We start from the raw sequence: 16806 nt of genomic DNA, 5'->3' as shown, positions 1-16806 counted from the left end.
CCTCTCCAGAGATTTACGTAGCCTCCTCCCCTCAGCCTCCCCGCCGAAGACTCTGGAGCCAAAGACTCACACTTTACTCACAATGCACTTCCCTCACCAGGCCGCTCCCATAGAGCACTCTTGCCTATATTGACTGCTAAATTGCCTAATTTACCAATTTACAAACCAAATTCCTCAGTTTTATACTGTTTACCCCAACTGATTCACCTCTTTCTCTCCTCCCACACGGGCTTCAGCCAATCAGTGCGTCTTCCTGCTTCTCTTTGTGGCTGCTTCTTCAAAATCCACGTAAGCTCTGTGTTAATTCCGTCTACGTTTTTCCGCTCTTTTTCAATTGTTTTCCCCTCTGACTCGCCTCGTTCTCCCCTCCCACACGGGCTTCAGCCTATCAGTGCTTCTTCCTGGTTTTGCTTGTAGCTCCTTGTTGAGGACAGGCTAGATGCAGGAAGATTGCTCCCGATGTTAGGGAAGTTCAGGACAAGGGGTCACAGCTTAAGGATAAGAGGGGAATCCTTTAAAACCGAGATGAGAAAAACTTTTTTCACACAGAGAGTGGCGAATCTCTGGAACTCTCTGCCGCAGAGGGTAGTAGAGGCCAGTTCATTGGCTCTATTTAAGAGGAAGTTAGATGTGGCCCTTGTGGCTAAGGGGATCAGAGGGTATGGAGAGAAGGCAGGTACGGGACACTGAGTTGGATGATCAGCCATGATCATATTGAATGGCGGTGCAGGCTCGAAGGACCGAATGGCCCACCTAATTTCTATGTTTCTATGTTTCTATGAATTTAAAATAATATCTTGAGGTCAAATTTCTTCTGTACTCACGACGCCTTGTTGAATAGCTCTTCCCGCTGTTGAGCGCGGTCACTGTGGTACAATTTCCAATAACCACTTATATTGGTCTCTTATGTAACCGTTTAATGTCTCCACTTCAGGTGAAACCACTTCTCTTCCGATTCACATTCCACTTCAGACGGTAGGAAACTCTGTACTAATTGTCGTTTTGTACAACCTTGAGGTGGAGGTTGATCAATTGAACCAGATTAGATTTTTACTTCCTCTTCGTTGTCATCAGAGTTCCTTCTGGCATTCGTTTAACTTCTTGATCTGTTTCCATAATTTATTTATTTCATTCTGGCCTTTATCCAGGAGCGCAACTTGGGCCTTTTCATTGAGTTTGATGGTTCGGTTTCCACATATTCCCTGGTTTGACTCATCGTCTCCCTCTTGTGGCGGTTCTTCGCATTTACCTGCTGGAAGTGCCATGGCTGTGGCTCTCAATCACGATGTTTTATAAAAACATGAAATAATCCAACACAGAACTGGTCTTTCTTCAAAAGCACCTCGTTATTTTCAAGATCATGTTTTTTTCTGCCAGTACCTATTGTAAACAATCTCCAACTTGAGCACGCCGTAAAGAAACATAGAAACCTAGAAAATAGGTGCAGGAGTAGGCCATTCGGCCCTTCGAGCCTGCACAGCCAATTTTATCACGGCTGATCATCCAACTCAGTATCCTGTACCTGCCTTCTCTCCATACCCACTAATATCTTTAGCCACAAGGGCCACGTCTAACTCCCTCTTAAATATAGCCAATGAACTGGCCTCAACTACATTCTGCGGTAGAGCATTCAACAGAGTCACCACTGTGTGAAAAATGCTTTTCTCATCTCGGTCCTAAAATATTTCCCCTTTATCCTTAAACTGTGACCCCTTGTTCTGGACTTCCCCAACATCGGGAACAATCTTCCTGCATCTAGCCTGTCCAACTCCTTGAGAATTTAGTAAGTTTCTAAAAGATCCCCCCTCAATCTTCTAAATTCTAGCGAGTACAAGCCGAGTCTATCTTTCTTCATATGAAAGTCCAGACATCCCAGGAATCAGTCTGATGAACCTTCTCTGTACTCCCTCTATGGCAAGAATGTCGTTCCTCAGATTAGGAGACCAAAACTGTACGCAATACTCCAGGTATGGTCTCACCAAGACCCTGTACAACTGCAGAAGAACCTCCCTGCTCCATACTATAACCATATAACCATATAAAAATTACAGCACGGAAACAGGCCATCTCGGCCCTACAAGTCCGTGCCGAACAAATTTTTTTCCCCCTTAGTCCCACCTGCCTGCACTCATACCATAACCCTCCATTCCCTTCTCACCCATATGCTTATCCAATTTATTTTTAAATGATACCAATGAACCTGCCTCCACCACTTCCACTGGAAGCTCATTCCACACCGCTACCACTCTCTGAGTAAAGAAGTTCCCCCTCATATTACCCCTAAACCTCTGTCCCTTAATTCTGAAGTCATGTCCTCTTGTTTGAATCTTCCCTGTTCTCAAAGGGAAAAGCTTGTCCACATCAACTCTGTCTATCCCTCTCATCATTTTAAAGACCTCTATCAGGTCACCCCTTAACCTTCTGCGCTCCAGAGAATAAAGACCTAACTTATTCAACCTATCTCTGTAACTTAGTTGTTGAAACCCAGGCAACATTCTAGTAAATCTCCTCTGTACTCTCTCTATTTTGTTGACATCCTTCCTATAATTGGGCGACCAAAATTGTACACCATACTCCAGATTTGGTCTCACCAATGCCTTGTATAATTTTAACATTACATCCCAGCTTCTATACTCAATGCTCTGATTTATAAAGGCTTGCATACCAAAAGCTTTCTTTACCACCCTATCTATATGAGATTCCACCTTCAAGGAACTATGCACGGTTATACCCAGATCCCTCTGTTCAACTGTATTCTTCTGAGATCCTTTTACTGAAATCCTTTTGCTATGGATGCTAACATACCATTCGCTTTCTTCACTGCCTGCTGCACTTGCATGCCTACTTTCAACGAGCCTAATGTTTTCCAAATGTAGTGCCTCGGACATATAAGCAATCCACATCTTGACTGTAGTCTGTTTCTAAAATTTGTGTATTAATTTGTTCGCCGGTATTATTCCGTAATTAAGGAAATGTCTTTGGATAACAGGATCTTTAACAATAAAATTCACCGTTAAGTTTGATTTAATGTCCGGATCATTAGCAGATATGTCAGACCCCAACTCAAGCTTTGGCCATTCTCTGTCTGGCTTGCAGAGAGATTTTAGTTAATTGATCAATTTTTTCTCGCTTAAGAAACGGTTTACTGTCAGTTCTTCTCTTCTTCCCGGTGCTCTGGTAGCTCTTCTTCAGTGTGAAGTGCTTCAGGATAATATTGCTTGCACTCATATCAAATTATAGGACTTACAGTCTCTCACCATATGTCCCTTTTTCAAACATCCAAAACATCACTTCTCTTTCAAGAAATTCATCTTGTCTTCTTATTATTTCATCTTGAATCTTCGACACCCTCCCATGACGTGACCAACGTCATCACAAAACAAACAATACTATTTGCCCGTTAGTAGACGCATTTTTTTAATTCCATCTGCCGTTTCCACAGGTCTGGATGTGATAGCAAAACTGCTTCTCTTAGGTTAAAATATTTCTTCAATTCTGTAAAAGTAGAACCTTTAATAGTTGCAATCTAAGAATTCCACCAGCTCTGGCAGCCTGGCTACTTGGTGCTTTTCATCGCTAATCTTGCCTTCTTCAACTCTCCACTTTTCTCTTAGTCTTCTGGGCAGTTTGTTACAGATGATTTTAGTATGGCTGAGGAACTGGTGCAGGGAGCAGGGATTTAGATTCTTAGATCACTGGGATCTCTTTTGGAGTAAGGGGAAACTGTACAAAAGGGACGGATTGTATCTTAACAGGTGGGGGACCAGCATTGTTGTAGGCAGGTTTGCCACTGCTGCACGGGTGGTTTTAAACTGAATAAGAGGGGTGGGGTGGCAAATGGGATAGTCGAGGATGGAGTTAAAGGGAAAGAGGGTAAAGGGGTGGTTAATGATCAGGACCACATAATTAACGGGAAAGGACGCTCACAAAGGAATAGGAGAGTATGGCCAAGTGTAATAGGGATCGATGTGAAAGCTGAGATGCGTAAGGAATTAAAAGTATTGTATATGAATGCGCGAAGTATAGGAAGTAAAGTAGATGAGCTTGAGGCTCAGTTAGAGGTTGGCAGATATAACATTGCGAGGATTACTGAGACGTGGCTGCAGAAGGATCGGGCCTGGGTACTTAACATGCAGGGTTATACATCCTATAGAAAGGACAGGCAGGTGGGCAGAGGAGGGGGTAGCTCTGCTGGTGAGGAATGGAATTCAGTCCCTTGCGAGGGAAGACATAGGTACTGACGGGGTAGAGTCACTGTGGATTGAGGAATTGTAAAGGCAAGAAGACACTAATTGGTGTTATTTACAGACCGCCAAATGGTAGCCCGGATGTAGGGTGTAAGTTGGAGCAGGAGTTCAAACTGGCATGTAGCAAAGTTAATGCCACTGTGATGATGGGATGTTTCAATATGCAGGTAGACTGGGAAAATCAGGTTAGTTCAGGGACCCAAGAAATAAAGTTTGTAGAATGCCTCCGACATTGATTCTTAGAACAGCTTGTAATGGAACCGACCAGAGAAAAGGCAATTCTGGATTCTGGTCCAATGAACCAGGTTAGATAAGAAAACTCGAGGTAATGGAATACCCTGGAGGTAGTGGTCATAAAATGATTAGTTTTAATCTGCAATTTGAGAAGGAAATCGTTATATCGGAAGTGGCAGTGATGCAGTTGAACAAAGCGGACTATGAAGGCATGAGAGGGGAGCTGGCCGAACTAGACTGCAAAGGGATCCTAGCAGGAATGGCGGTGGAACAGCAATGGCAGAAATTTCTGGGAATAATCCGGAAGACACAGGATCATTTCATTCCAAAAAGGATGGAAGATTGTAACGGGAGTAGGAGGCAACCGTGGCTGACAAGAGAAGTTAGGGATAGAATACAACTAAAAGAAAAGATGTATAACACAGCAAAGAGTAGCCGGAAGCCAGAGGATTGGGAAACTTTCAAAGGACAACAGAAGGAAACAAAACGGGCAATATGGGCTGAAAAGATGAAGTACATGGGGAAGTTGGCCAGGAATATAAAGAAGGACAGTAAAAACGTCTTTAGATATGTTAAGGGAAAAAGAGTAACAAAGTCATATGTGGGTCCATTGAAGGCAGACACGGGTGAAATTATCGTGGACAAAGAAAGAGTTGAATAGGTTCTTCGGATCTGTCTTCACTAAGGAGGACACAAACAATCTCCCAGATGTACTGGAGGACAGGAGATCTAAGGGGGTAGTGGAACTGAAAGACATTTTCATTAGGATAGAAATAGTATTTGGTAGGCTAATGGGACTGAAAGATGATAAATCCCCTGGTCCTGATGGTCTGCATCCCAGGGGCCTAAGGGAAGTGGCTCTCGAAATAGTGGACGCATTGGTGATTATTTTCCAATGTTCAATAGATTCAGGTTCAGTTCCTGTGGATTGGAGGAAAGCTAATGTTATCCCACTTTACAAGAAAGGATTGAGAGAGAAAACGGGGAATTACAGACCAGTTAGTCTGACTTCGATGGTGGGAAAGATGCAGGAGTCAATTATTAAAGAGGTGATAATGGATCATTTGGATAGCAGTAAAATGATTAGTCCAAGTCAACATGGATTTATGAAAGGGAAATCATGCTTGACTAATCTTCTGGAATTTTTCGAGAATGTGACAAGTAAAATGGATGAACGGATGCCAGTGGATGTAGTGTATCTAGACTTTCAGTAAGCATTTGATACGGTCCCGCACGGGAAAATGGTGACAAAAATTAGAGCACATGGTATTGGGAGTAGGGTGTTGACATGGATAGAAAATTGATTGGCAGACGGGAAGCAAAGAGTAGGAGTGAACGGGTCCTTTTCAGAATGGCAGGCAGTGGCGTGTGGAATGCCGCAAATCTCGGTGTTGGGGCCGCAACTGTTTACCATATATATTAATGATTTGGAAGAGGGTATTAGGAGAAACACTGGCATAAATCCAAAGGGTTTCTACAGCTATAATAATAGCAAAAGGATAACAAGGGATAAAGTTGGCCCATTAGAGAGTCAGAGTGGACAGCTATCTGCAGAGCCAAAAGAGATGGGGGAGATATTGAACAATTTATTTTCTTCGGTATTCACCAAGGAGAAGGATATTGAATTATGTGAGGTAAGGGAAACAAGTAGAGTAGCTATGGAAACTATGAGGATCAAAGAAGAGGAAGTACTGACACTTGAGAAATATAAAAGTGGATAAGTCTCCAGTTCCGGACAGAATATTCCCTAGGACTTTGAGGGAAGTTAGTGTAGACATAGCAGGGGCTATGATAGAAATATTTCAAATGTCATTAGAAATGTGAATAGTGCCGGAGGATTGGCGTACTGCGCATGTTGTTTCATTGTTAAAAAAAAAGGGGTCTAAGAGTAAACCTAGCAATTATAGACCTGTTAGTTTGACGTCAGTGGTGGACAAATTAATGGAAAGGATACTTAGAGATAATATATATAAGCATCTGGATAAACAGGGTCTGATTAGGAACAGTCAACATGGATTTGTGCCTGGAAGGTCATGTTTGACTAATCTTCTTGAATTTTATGAAGAGGTTACTCGGGAAATTGATGAGGGTAAAGCAGTGGATGTTGTATATATGGACTTCAGTAAGGCCTTTGACAAGGTTCCTCATGGAAGGTTGGTTAAGAAGGTTCAATGGTTGGGTATTAATGGTGGAGTAGCAAGATGGATTCAACAGTGGCTGAATGGGAGATGCCAGAGAGTAATGATGGATGGTTGTTTGTCAGGTTGGAGGCCAGTGACTAGTGGGGTGTCACAGGGATCTGTGTTGGGTCCACTGTTGTTTGTCATGTACATCAATGGTCTGGATGATGGTGTGGTAAATTGGATTAGTAAGTATGCAGATGACACTAAGATAGGTGGGGTTGTGGATAATGAAGTAAATTTTCAAAGTCTACAGAGAGATTTATGCCAGTTGGAAGAGCGGTCTGAAAGATGGCAGATGGAGTTTAATGATGATAAGTGTGAGGTACTACATCTTGGCAGGACAAATCAAAATAGGACGTACATGGTAAATGGTGGGAATTGAAGAATGCAGGTGAACAGAGGGATCTGGGAATAACTGTGCACAGTTCCCTGAAAGTGGAATCTCACATAGATAGGGTGGTAAAGAAAGCTTTTGGTGTGCTGACCTTTATAAATCAGAGCATTGAGTATAGAAGTTGGGATGTAATGTTAAAATTGTACAAGGCATTGGTGATGCCAATTTTGGAGTATGGTGTACAATTTTGGTCGCCTAATTATAGGAAGGATGTCAAAAAAATAGAGAGAGTACAGAGGAGATTTACTAGAATGTTGCCTGGGTTTCAGCAACTAAGTTACAGAGAAAGGTTGAAAAAGTTAGGGCTTTATTCTTTGGAGCGCAGAAGATTAAGGGGGGACTTGATAGAGGTCTTTCAAATGATGAGAGGGATAGACAGAGTTGACGTGGATAAGCTTTTCCCACTGAGAGTAGGGAAGATTCAAACAAGTGGACATGACTTGAGAATTAAGGGACTGAAGTTTAGGGGTAACATGAGGGGGAACTTCTTTACTCAGAGAGTGGTAGCTGTGTGGAATGAGCTTCCAGTGAAGGTGGTGGAGGCAGGTTCATTTTTATCATTTAAAAATAAATTGGATAGTTATATGGATGGGAAGGGAATGGAGGGTTATGGTCTGAGCGCAGGTATATGGGACTAGGAGAGAATATGTGTTCGGCATGGACTAGAAGGGTCGAGATGGCCTGTTTCCGTGCTGTAATTGTTATATGTTTGTATGGTTATGTTTGCGGATGACGCAAAGCTGTGTGGCAGTATGAACTGTGTAGAGGATGTTTGAAGGTTGCAGGGTGACCTGGACAATTTGCGTGACTGGGAAGATGCAGTATAATGTAGAAGAATGTGAGGTTATCCACTTTAGCGGCAAAAACAAGGGCGCAGATTATTATCTCAATGAGGTGGAATATTGATCTCACATTTGAAGCAGTGGGTGGGTATCAGGGGCATAGCACTGGAGTGGTTCAGGTCGTACCTGGCTGATCGAACTTTCTGTGTCAGCCTTGGGGACTCTGTATCCTCCTCTGCTCCTCTCTCGTGTGGGGTCCCACAGGGCTCAGTTCTTGGCCCTCTCCTCTTTTCTCTCTACTTGCTCCCACTTGGTTCCATACTTAGGAAACATGGAATTTCATTCCACTTTTATGCAGATGACAGTCAGATTTATGTGCCTCTTAAAAAGAAGGATGAACGCTCTGTCGGACTGTTAATTGAGTGTCTCAATGACATAAAGGCCTGGATGGCTCTGAACTTTTTAAAATTTAATTATAAAAAGACGGAAGTAATGGTTTTTGGTGGCACCACTGGGGCCCCCCCCTGTAGATCTGGGCTCCCTGGTCCAGTATATCAAACCAAGCATCACAAACCTAGGGGTTAAAGTGGACCCTGAGCTTAAATTTGACAGTCAGATCAAGGCTGTTGTTAAAGCAAGTTTTTTCCATTTGAGGCAGCTGGCCAAAATAAAGCCAATTCTGTTACCACTCGGCTGGATTACTGCAATGCACTGTATGTGGGGTTTAGTGGGTCCTCAATCGCACGTCTCCAGATGGTACAGAATGCAGCTGTACGTCTTTTAACTGGCACACGAAAACATGAGCACATTTCGCACATTTTAGCCTCACTCCATTGGTTGCCTATTCAGTTTAGGATCCATTTTAAAATTATTTTATTTGCTTTTAAATCCCTAAATGGTCTTGCCCCGCCCTACCTATCTGAGCTTCACACCCTTATACACCCGCCCGCTCTCTCAGGTCAGATAGCCAGCTGCTCCTGAGTGGGCCTAAAACTAAGCGGAAGCTCAGAGGGGACCGTGCCTTTGCTGTGTCGGCACCCAAATTATGGAACGATCTGCCTCTCCACATTAAACAGGCCTCTTCTCTGTCTGTTTTCAAATCACTTCTTAAAACCCATCTCTTCTCCGTGGCCTTTGATACCCAGTAAGATGTCGACTTTATTTACTTGATTTAATTTCTTATTTTGATTGCTTTATTGCGTGGTTATTATTTTTACTCATGTTTTATGTCTTTTAATTTATTGTTGTATTCCATATGTAATTTTTTCGCTTTATGTGAGCTGTTATGTTATATTCTGTTATGTTGTATGTTTATGATGTCTTGTTTATTCTTCTGTACAGCACTTTGGTCAACATTGGTTGTCTTAAAGTGCTTAACAAATAAAGTTGGGTTGGATTAGATTGGATTGGGTTAAGTTAGGTAAGGGGGAGGTACAGCGAGACCTGGGTGGCTTTGTACACCGGTCACTGAAAGTTGACGTGCAGGTACAGCAGGCAGTGAAGAAAGCTAATGGAATGTTGGCCTTCTTAACAAGAAGATTTCTGTACAGGAGTAAAGCGATTCTTCTGCAGTTGTATAGGGCTCTGGTGAGACCACATCTGGAGTATTGTGTACGGTTTGAGGAAGGACATCCTTGTGATTGAGGCGGTGCAGCGTAGGTTCACGAGATTGATCCTGGGATGGCGGGACTGTCATATGAGGAAAGATTGAAAAGACTAGAAACATAGAAACATAGAAATTAGGGGCAGGAGTAGGCCATTCGGCCCTTCGAGCCTGCACCGCCATTCAATATGATCATGGCTGATCATCCAACTCAGTATCCCGTACCTGCCTTCTCTCCATACCCTCTGATCCCCTTAGCCACAAGGGCCACATCTAACTCCCTCTTAAATATAGCCAATGAACTGGCCTCGGCTACCCTATGTGGCAGAGAGTTCCAGAGATTCACCACACTCTGTGTGAAAAAAGTTCTTCTCATCTCGGTTTTAAAGGATTTCCCCCTTTATCCTTAAGCTGTGACCCCTTGTCCTGGACTTCCCTAACATCGGGAACAATCTTCCTGCATCTAGCCTGTCCAACCCCTTAAGAATTTTGTAAGTTTCTATAAGATCCCCTCTCAATCTTCTAAATTCTAGAGAGTATAACCCAAGTCTATCCAGTCTTTCTTCATAAGACAGTCCTGACATCCCAGGAATCAGTCTGGTGAACCGTCTCTGCACTCCCTCTATGGCAATAATGTCCTTCCTCAGATTTGGAGACCAAAACTGTACGCAATACTCCAGGTGTGGTCTCACCAAGACCCTGTACAACTGCAGTAGAACCTCTCTGCTCCTATACTCAAATCATTTTGCAATGAAAGCTAACATACCATTCGCTTTCTTTACTGCCTGCTGCACCTGCATGCCTACCTTCAATGACTGCTGTACCATGACACCCAGGTCTCGCTGCATCTCCCCCTTTCCCAATCGGCCACCATTTAGATAATAGTCTGCTTTCCTGTTTTTGCCACCAAAATGGATAACCTCACATTTATCCACATTATACTGCATCTGCCAAACATTTGCCCACTCACCCAGCCTATCCAAGTCACCCTGCAGTCTCCTAGCATCCTCCTCACAGCTAACACTGCCCCCCAGCTTAGTGTCATCCGCAAACTTGGAGATATTGCCTTCAATTCCCTCATCCAGATCATTAATATATATTGTAAATAGCTGGGGTCCCAGTACTGAGCCTTGGGGTACCCCGCTAGTCACTGCCTGCCATTGTGAAAAGGACCCGTTTACTCCTACTCTTTGCTTCCTGTTTGCCAGCCAGTTCTCTATCCACATCAATACTGAACCCCCAATGCCTTGTGCTTTAAGTTTGTATACTAATTTCTTATGTGGGACCTTGTCGAAAGCCTTCTGGAAGTCCAGATACACCACATCCACTGGTTCTCCCCTATCCACGCTACTAGTTACATCCTCGAAAAATTCTATAAGATTCGTCAGACATGATTTACCTTTCGTAAATCCATGCTGACTTTGTCCAATGATTTCACCACTTTCCAAATGTGCTGCTATCCCATCTTTAATAACTGACTCTAGCAGTTTCCCCATTACCGATGTTAGACTAACTGGTCTGTAATTCCCCATTTTCTCTCTCCCTCCCTTCTTAAAAAGTGGGGTTACGTTTGCTACCCGCCAATCTTCAGGAACTACTCCAGAATCTAAAGAGTTTTGAAAGATTATTACTAATGCATCCACTATTTCTGGAGCTACTTCCTTAAGTACTCTGGGATGCAGCCTATCTGCCCCTGGGGATTTATCGGCCTTTAATCCATTCAATTTACCCAACACCACTTCCCGACTAACCTGGATTTCACTCAATTCCTCCAACTCCTTTGACCCGCGGTCCCCTGCTATTTCCGGCAAATTATTTATGTCTTCCTTAGTGAAGACGGAACCAAAGTAGTTATTCAATTGGTCCGCCATATCCTTGTTCCCCATGATCAACTCCCCTGTTTCTGACTGCAAGGGACCTACATTTGTTTTAACTAATCTCTTTCTTTTCACATATCTATAAAAACGTTTGCAGTCAGTTTTTATGTTCCCTGCCAGTTTTCTTTCATAATCTATTTTTCCTTTCCTAATTAAGCCCTTTGTCCTCCTCTGCTGATCTTTGAATTTCTCCCAGTCCTCCGGTATGCTGCTTTTTCTGGCTAATTTGTACGCATCATCCTTCGCTTTGATACTATCCCTGATTTCCCTTGTTATCCATGGATGTACTACCTTCCCTGATTTATTCTTTTGCCAAACTGGGATGAACATTTTTTGTAGTTCATCCATGCAGTCTTTAAATGTCTTCCATTGCATATCCACCGTCAACCCTTTTAGAATTAATTGCCAGTCAATCTTGGCCAATTCACGTCTCATACCCTCAAAGTTACATTTCTTTAAGTTCAGAACCATTGTTTCTGAATTAACAATGTCACTCTCCATCCTAATGAAGAACTCAACTATATTATGGTCACTCTTGCCCAAGGGGGCACGTACAACAAGATTGCTAACTAACCCTTCCTCATTACTCAATACCCAGTCTAAAATAGCCTGCTCTCTCGTTGGTTCCTCTACATGTTGATTTAGATACTATCCCCGCATACATTCCAAGAAATCCTCTTCCTCAGCACCCCTGCCAATTTGATTCACCCAATCTATATGTAGATTGAAGTCACCCATTATAACCGTTTTGCCTTTGTCGCACGCATTTCTAATTTCCTGTTTGATACCATCTCCAACTTCACTACTACTGTTAGGTGGCCTGTACACAACACCCACCAGCGTTTTCTGCCCCTTAGTGTTTTGCAGCTCTACCCATACCGATTCCACATCCTCCAAACTAATGTCCTTCCTTTCCATTGCATTAATCCCCTCTCTAATCAGTAACGCTACCCCACCTCCTTTTCCTTTCTGTCTATCCCTCCTGAATATTGAATATCCCTGGATGTTCAGCTCCCAGCCTTGGTCACCCTGGAGCCATGTCTCCGTGATCCCAACTATATCATAGTCATTAATAGCTATCTGCACATTCAACTCATCCACCTTATTACGAATGCTCCTCGCATTGAGACACAAAGCCTTCAGGCTTGTTTTTACAACACTCTTACCCCTTACACAATTATGTTGAAAAGTGGCCCTTTTTGATTTTTGCCCTGGTTTTGTCTGCCTGCCTGCCACTTTTACTTTTCACCTTGCTACCTATTTCTTCTACCCTCATTTTACACCCTTCGGTCTCTACGCTCACACATTTAAGAAACCCTTTCCCTTTAACTCCATCCTCCACTGTCCCATTCAACACCCCACCCCCCTTATTCAGTTTAAAGCCACCCGTGTAGCAGTGGCAAACCTGCCTGCCAGAATGCTGGTCCCACACCTGTTAAAATGCAATCCGTCCCTTTTGTACAGTTCCCCCTTACCCCAAAACAGATCCCAGTGATCTAAGAATCTAAATCCCTGCCCCGTGCACCAGTTCCTCAGCCACACGTTCAGGTCCCGTATCTCCCTGTTCCTGCTCTCGCCAGCACGGGGAACTGGAAGCAAACCGGAGATAACAACCCTGGAGGTCCTGCTTTTCAACATTTTTCCCAGCTCTCTAAAGTCACGCTGCAGAATATTCATCCCCTTCTTTCCGACATCGTTTGTGCCGACATGCACTACCACTTCCGGATGTTCACCTTCGCCCTTGAGGATTTTCTGCACTCTGTCCGTGACATCCTGGATCCTGGCACCGGGAAGGCAGCACACCATCCTCGCATCCCGTCTGTTGCCGCAGAAACCCCTGTCCGTACCTCTCACGATGGAGTCTCCCACTACAATGGCCTTGCCTGCCTTAGGCCTTTTTGGTTTTGGCTCAACAGCCCTATTCGCATCACAGGCCAGTCCGCCGCTCACGTCTTCTGTCCCAACAGCTTCTAAGCGGATGAACCTGTTTACAAGAGGTACATCACCCGGGGACGTTGGCATTCCATGCTTCCCTCCCTTTCTCACTGTCTCCCACCTTCTCTCTTCCAGTACCTTAGGTGTAACAATCGTACTGTAGGACTTGTCGAGGAACGACTCCGTTTCTCGTACGAACCGGAGGTCATCCACTTGCTTCTCCAGTTCCCCAACACGGCCCTTCAGGAGCTCTACCTGGATGCATTTTTCGCATTTGTAGCAGCCAGAGGCACCAGCGGTGTCCTTGACCTCCCACATACTGCAAGCATCACACTGAATCAGCTTGCCTGACATCTCCTTCTTTCGTCTCCCTCTCAAGCGTATTGCGTGGTCTCCTCTCCTCAGCCTCCTCTCCGAAGACTCTCGAGCCAAAGACACTTTTCTCACAGGGCACTTCACTCACTGCCGCTCGCAAAGAGCTGGCCTGCTTAAATTGACTGATAAATTGCCTGATTTACCAATTTACAGAGCAAATTCCTCAGTTTTCAACTGTTTCCACCCCTCTCCTCCCACTTGGGCTAGAGCCAATCAGTCGTATCTCTTGCTAATCTATTGCTGCTGTTGTTCCTCCCAAATCTACAGCAGTACTCTGTAGATTTGGCTGATATTCACTGGAGTTTGGAAGGATGAGGGGGATTCTTACAGAAACATACAAAATTATAAAAGGACTGAACAAGCTAGATGATGGAAAAATGTTCCCAATGTTGGGGGAGTCCAGAACCAGGGGCTACAGTCTTAAAAAGTCTTAAAATATAGGGGAGGTCATTGAAGACTGAGGTGAGAAAACAAACGTTTTCACCCATACAGTTGTGAATTTATGGATTTCCCTGCCACAGAGGGCAGTGGATGCCAAATCACTGGATGGATTTAAGAGAGAGTTAGATAGAGCTCTAGGGGCTAGTGGAGTCGAGGGAAATGGGAGGAAGGCAGGTATGGATTATTGATAGGGGACGATCAGCCATGATCACAATGAATGGCTGTGCTGACTCAAAGGGCCGAATGGCCTCCTCCTGCACTTATTTTCTACGTCAATGTCTATGTCTATGTCTTGTATTACTTGGAAGATTCATTTCTTCCATGTTTTCTCATCAAGCTACAACAATTCCTCAGATATATTGAATGGATTAAAGGCCGATAAATCCCCAGGGCAAGATAGGCGGCATCCCAGAGTACTTAAGGAACTAGCCCCAGAAATAGTGGATGCACTAGTGATCATTTTTCAAAACTCTTTAGATTCTGGAGTAGTTCCTGAGGATTGGAGGTTAGCTAATGTTACACCACTTTTTAAAAGGGAGGGAGAGAGAAAATGGGGAATTACAGACCTGTTAGTCTAACGTCGGTAGTGGGGAAACTGCTAGAATCAGTTATTGAAGATGGGATAGCAGCACATTTGGAAAGTGGTGAAATCATTGGACAAAGTCAGCATGGATTTATGAAGGGTAAATCATGTCTGACGAATCTTATAGAATTTTTCGAGGATGTAACTAGTAGAGTGGATAAGGGAGAACCAGTGGGTGTGTTATATCTGGACTTTCAGAAGGCTTTCGACAAGGTCCCACATAAGAGATTAGTATACAAACCTAAAGCACACGGTATTGGGGGTTCAGTATTGATGTGGATAGAGAACAGGCTGGCTGGCAGACAGGAAGCAAAGAGTAGGAGTAAACGGGTCCTTTTCACAAAGGCAGGCAGTGACTAGTGGGGTACCGCAAGGCTCAGTGCTGGGAACCCAGCTATTTACGATATATATTAATGATTTGGATTGAATGCAACATCTCCAAGTTTGCGGATGACACGAAGCTGGGGGGCAGTGTTAGGTGTGAGGAGGATGCTAGGAGGCTGCAAGGTAACTTGGATAGGCTGGGTGAGTGGGAAAATGCATGGCAGATGCAGTATAATGTGGATAAATGTGAGGTTGTTTAGGAAAGGGGGAGATGCAACGAGACCTGGGTGGCATGGTACACCAGTCATTAAACGTAGGCATGCAGGTGTAGCAGGCAGTGAAGAAGGCGAAAGGTATGTTAGCATTCATAGCAAAAATATTTGAGTATAGGAGCAGGGTGGGTTCTACTGCACTTGTACGGGGGGAGGGGGGGAAATCTTGTGAGACCACACCTGGAGTATTGAGTACAGTTTTGGTCTCCTAATCTGAGGAAACCTTGCTCTTTCTTGACAACTTTCTACATGCTCTTTCACACTTCCACTTATTATTTCACCAGAAATCGTAAACGCTCCTTTTCATCCATAACTTTCGTTTCTAAATATTTCTTCTAATGCCTTTACGAAAGCTTCATACTGCAAAGGATTCTCTACCATATGTTATGAATTTCTACTGGTGGTAGAATGAGAGAGGTATTCTGTGGAGATATGATCTCGTTGAATTAATATTGCGTAGTCAACAGTGCCAATAATCAATCCTGATAACTCTGGCTTGGCTCCACTTGTTGATAAACAGGCCTATGTGACTCAACTCTGGCTTGCTCGAGCCTGTGCATGGTCCCAGAAAAGCGTGGTCCGCTATTGGTTTGTCTCGAGCATCCCACAGACGCTCCAATGGTAATTGGTTTCGATCTGGCACTTATTTGCTGAGATGAAGTTGCACCCATCGTCCCTCTGTTCCAATAAGTTTTCAAAGCCTAGAAATGCTGTGGGCCTCGATTGTGGAATTGATCCAACTGCTAATTCACTTCGAAACAGTTTTCCTTCTTGGTCCAGAGCGCATTGTCCTTGATGATCTGGAGCTACATGTTGAACCCTCACCTTTCAAAGCTCGTTCTTTGATCTCATGCCTCTTCTTGATGGCATCCGCCTCTATTTTTCTTCTTCTTCTTCTTCTTTCTGCAGCACCTAACACTTCCAGTTTCCTAAGCTTGTATCTTGTGACATAATTTCAGATAACCACTTCTCTGTCTTTTTTCATGAAATCATCGACTATCTTCTTCTTGTCTTCATCCCCACTGGGTATGTCTTCTTCTACATCCTTCTAAAGACGTCTCTGAACACAGCAGTACAGCTTGTTTCTTGCCAACCTCCTGGTAGAGGTTCCATAGTTGGCTCATATTAGATTTCACCTTGAGCACGTTCTGTTCCATTTTCATTAGTTTCTGCTGTGTATCAAGTAATCACGTAACCTGTATCCGTAATTCGTACCTCTCTTTCTCAATTTCTTTCAAGCAGGCAGTATGTGCATTATCTGTTTTCTTTAAGTTGTCTGGGTCTTTCTCTTCACCCACCACCTGGTTCATCTGTGGTAGCACTTTCTTTCCCTTCTAATTCCATGATTTTAAAGAGGTCTTGGCAGATTGCCAAATCTTTAAATTAATCGAACAAAAGTATCTGTGAGGGAGTGCAGAGAAGGTTCACCAGACTGATTCCTGGGATGGCAGGACTGTCTTATGAAGAAAGACTGGATAGACTTGGTTTATACTCTCTAGAATTTAGAAGATTGAGAGGGGATCTTATAGAAACTTACAAAATTCTTAAGTGGTTGG

This window comes from Leucoraja erinacea, chromosome 11 (genome assembly GCF_028641065.1).
Source record: "Leucoraja erinacea ecotype New England chromosome 11, Leri_hhj_1, whole genome shotgun sequence".
NCBI classification, from domain to species: Eukaryota; Metazoa; Chordata; class Chondrichthyes; order Rajiformes; family Rajidae; genus Leucoraja; species Leucoraja erinaceus.
Note: the sequence above shows the minus strand (reverse complement) of the source record.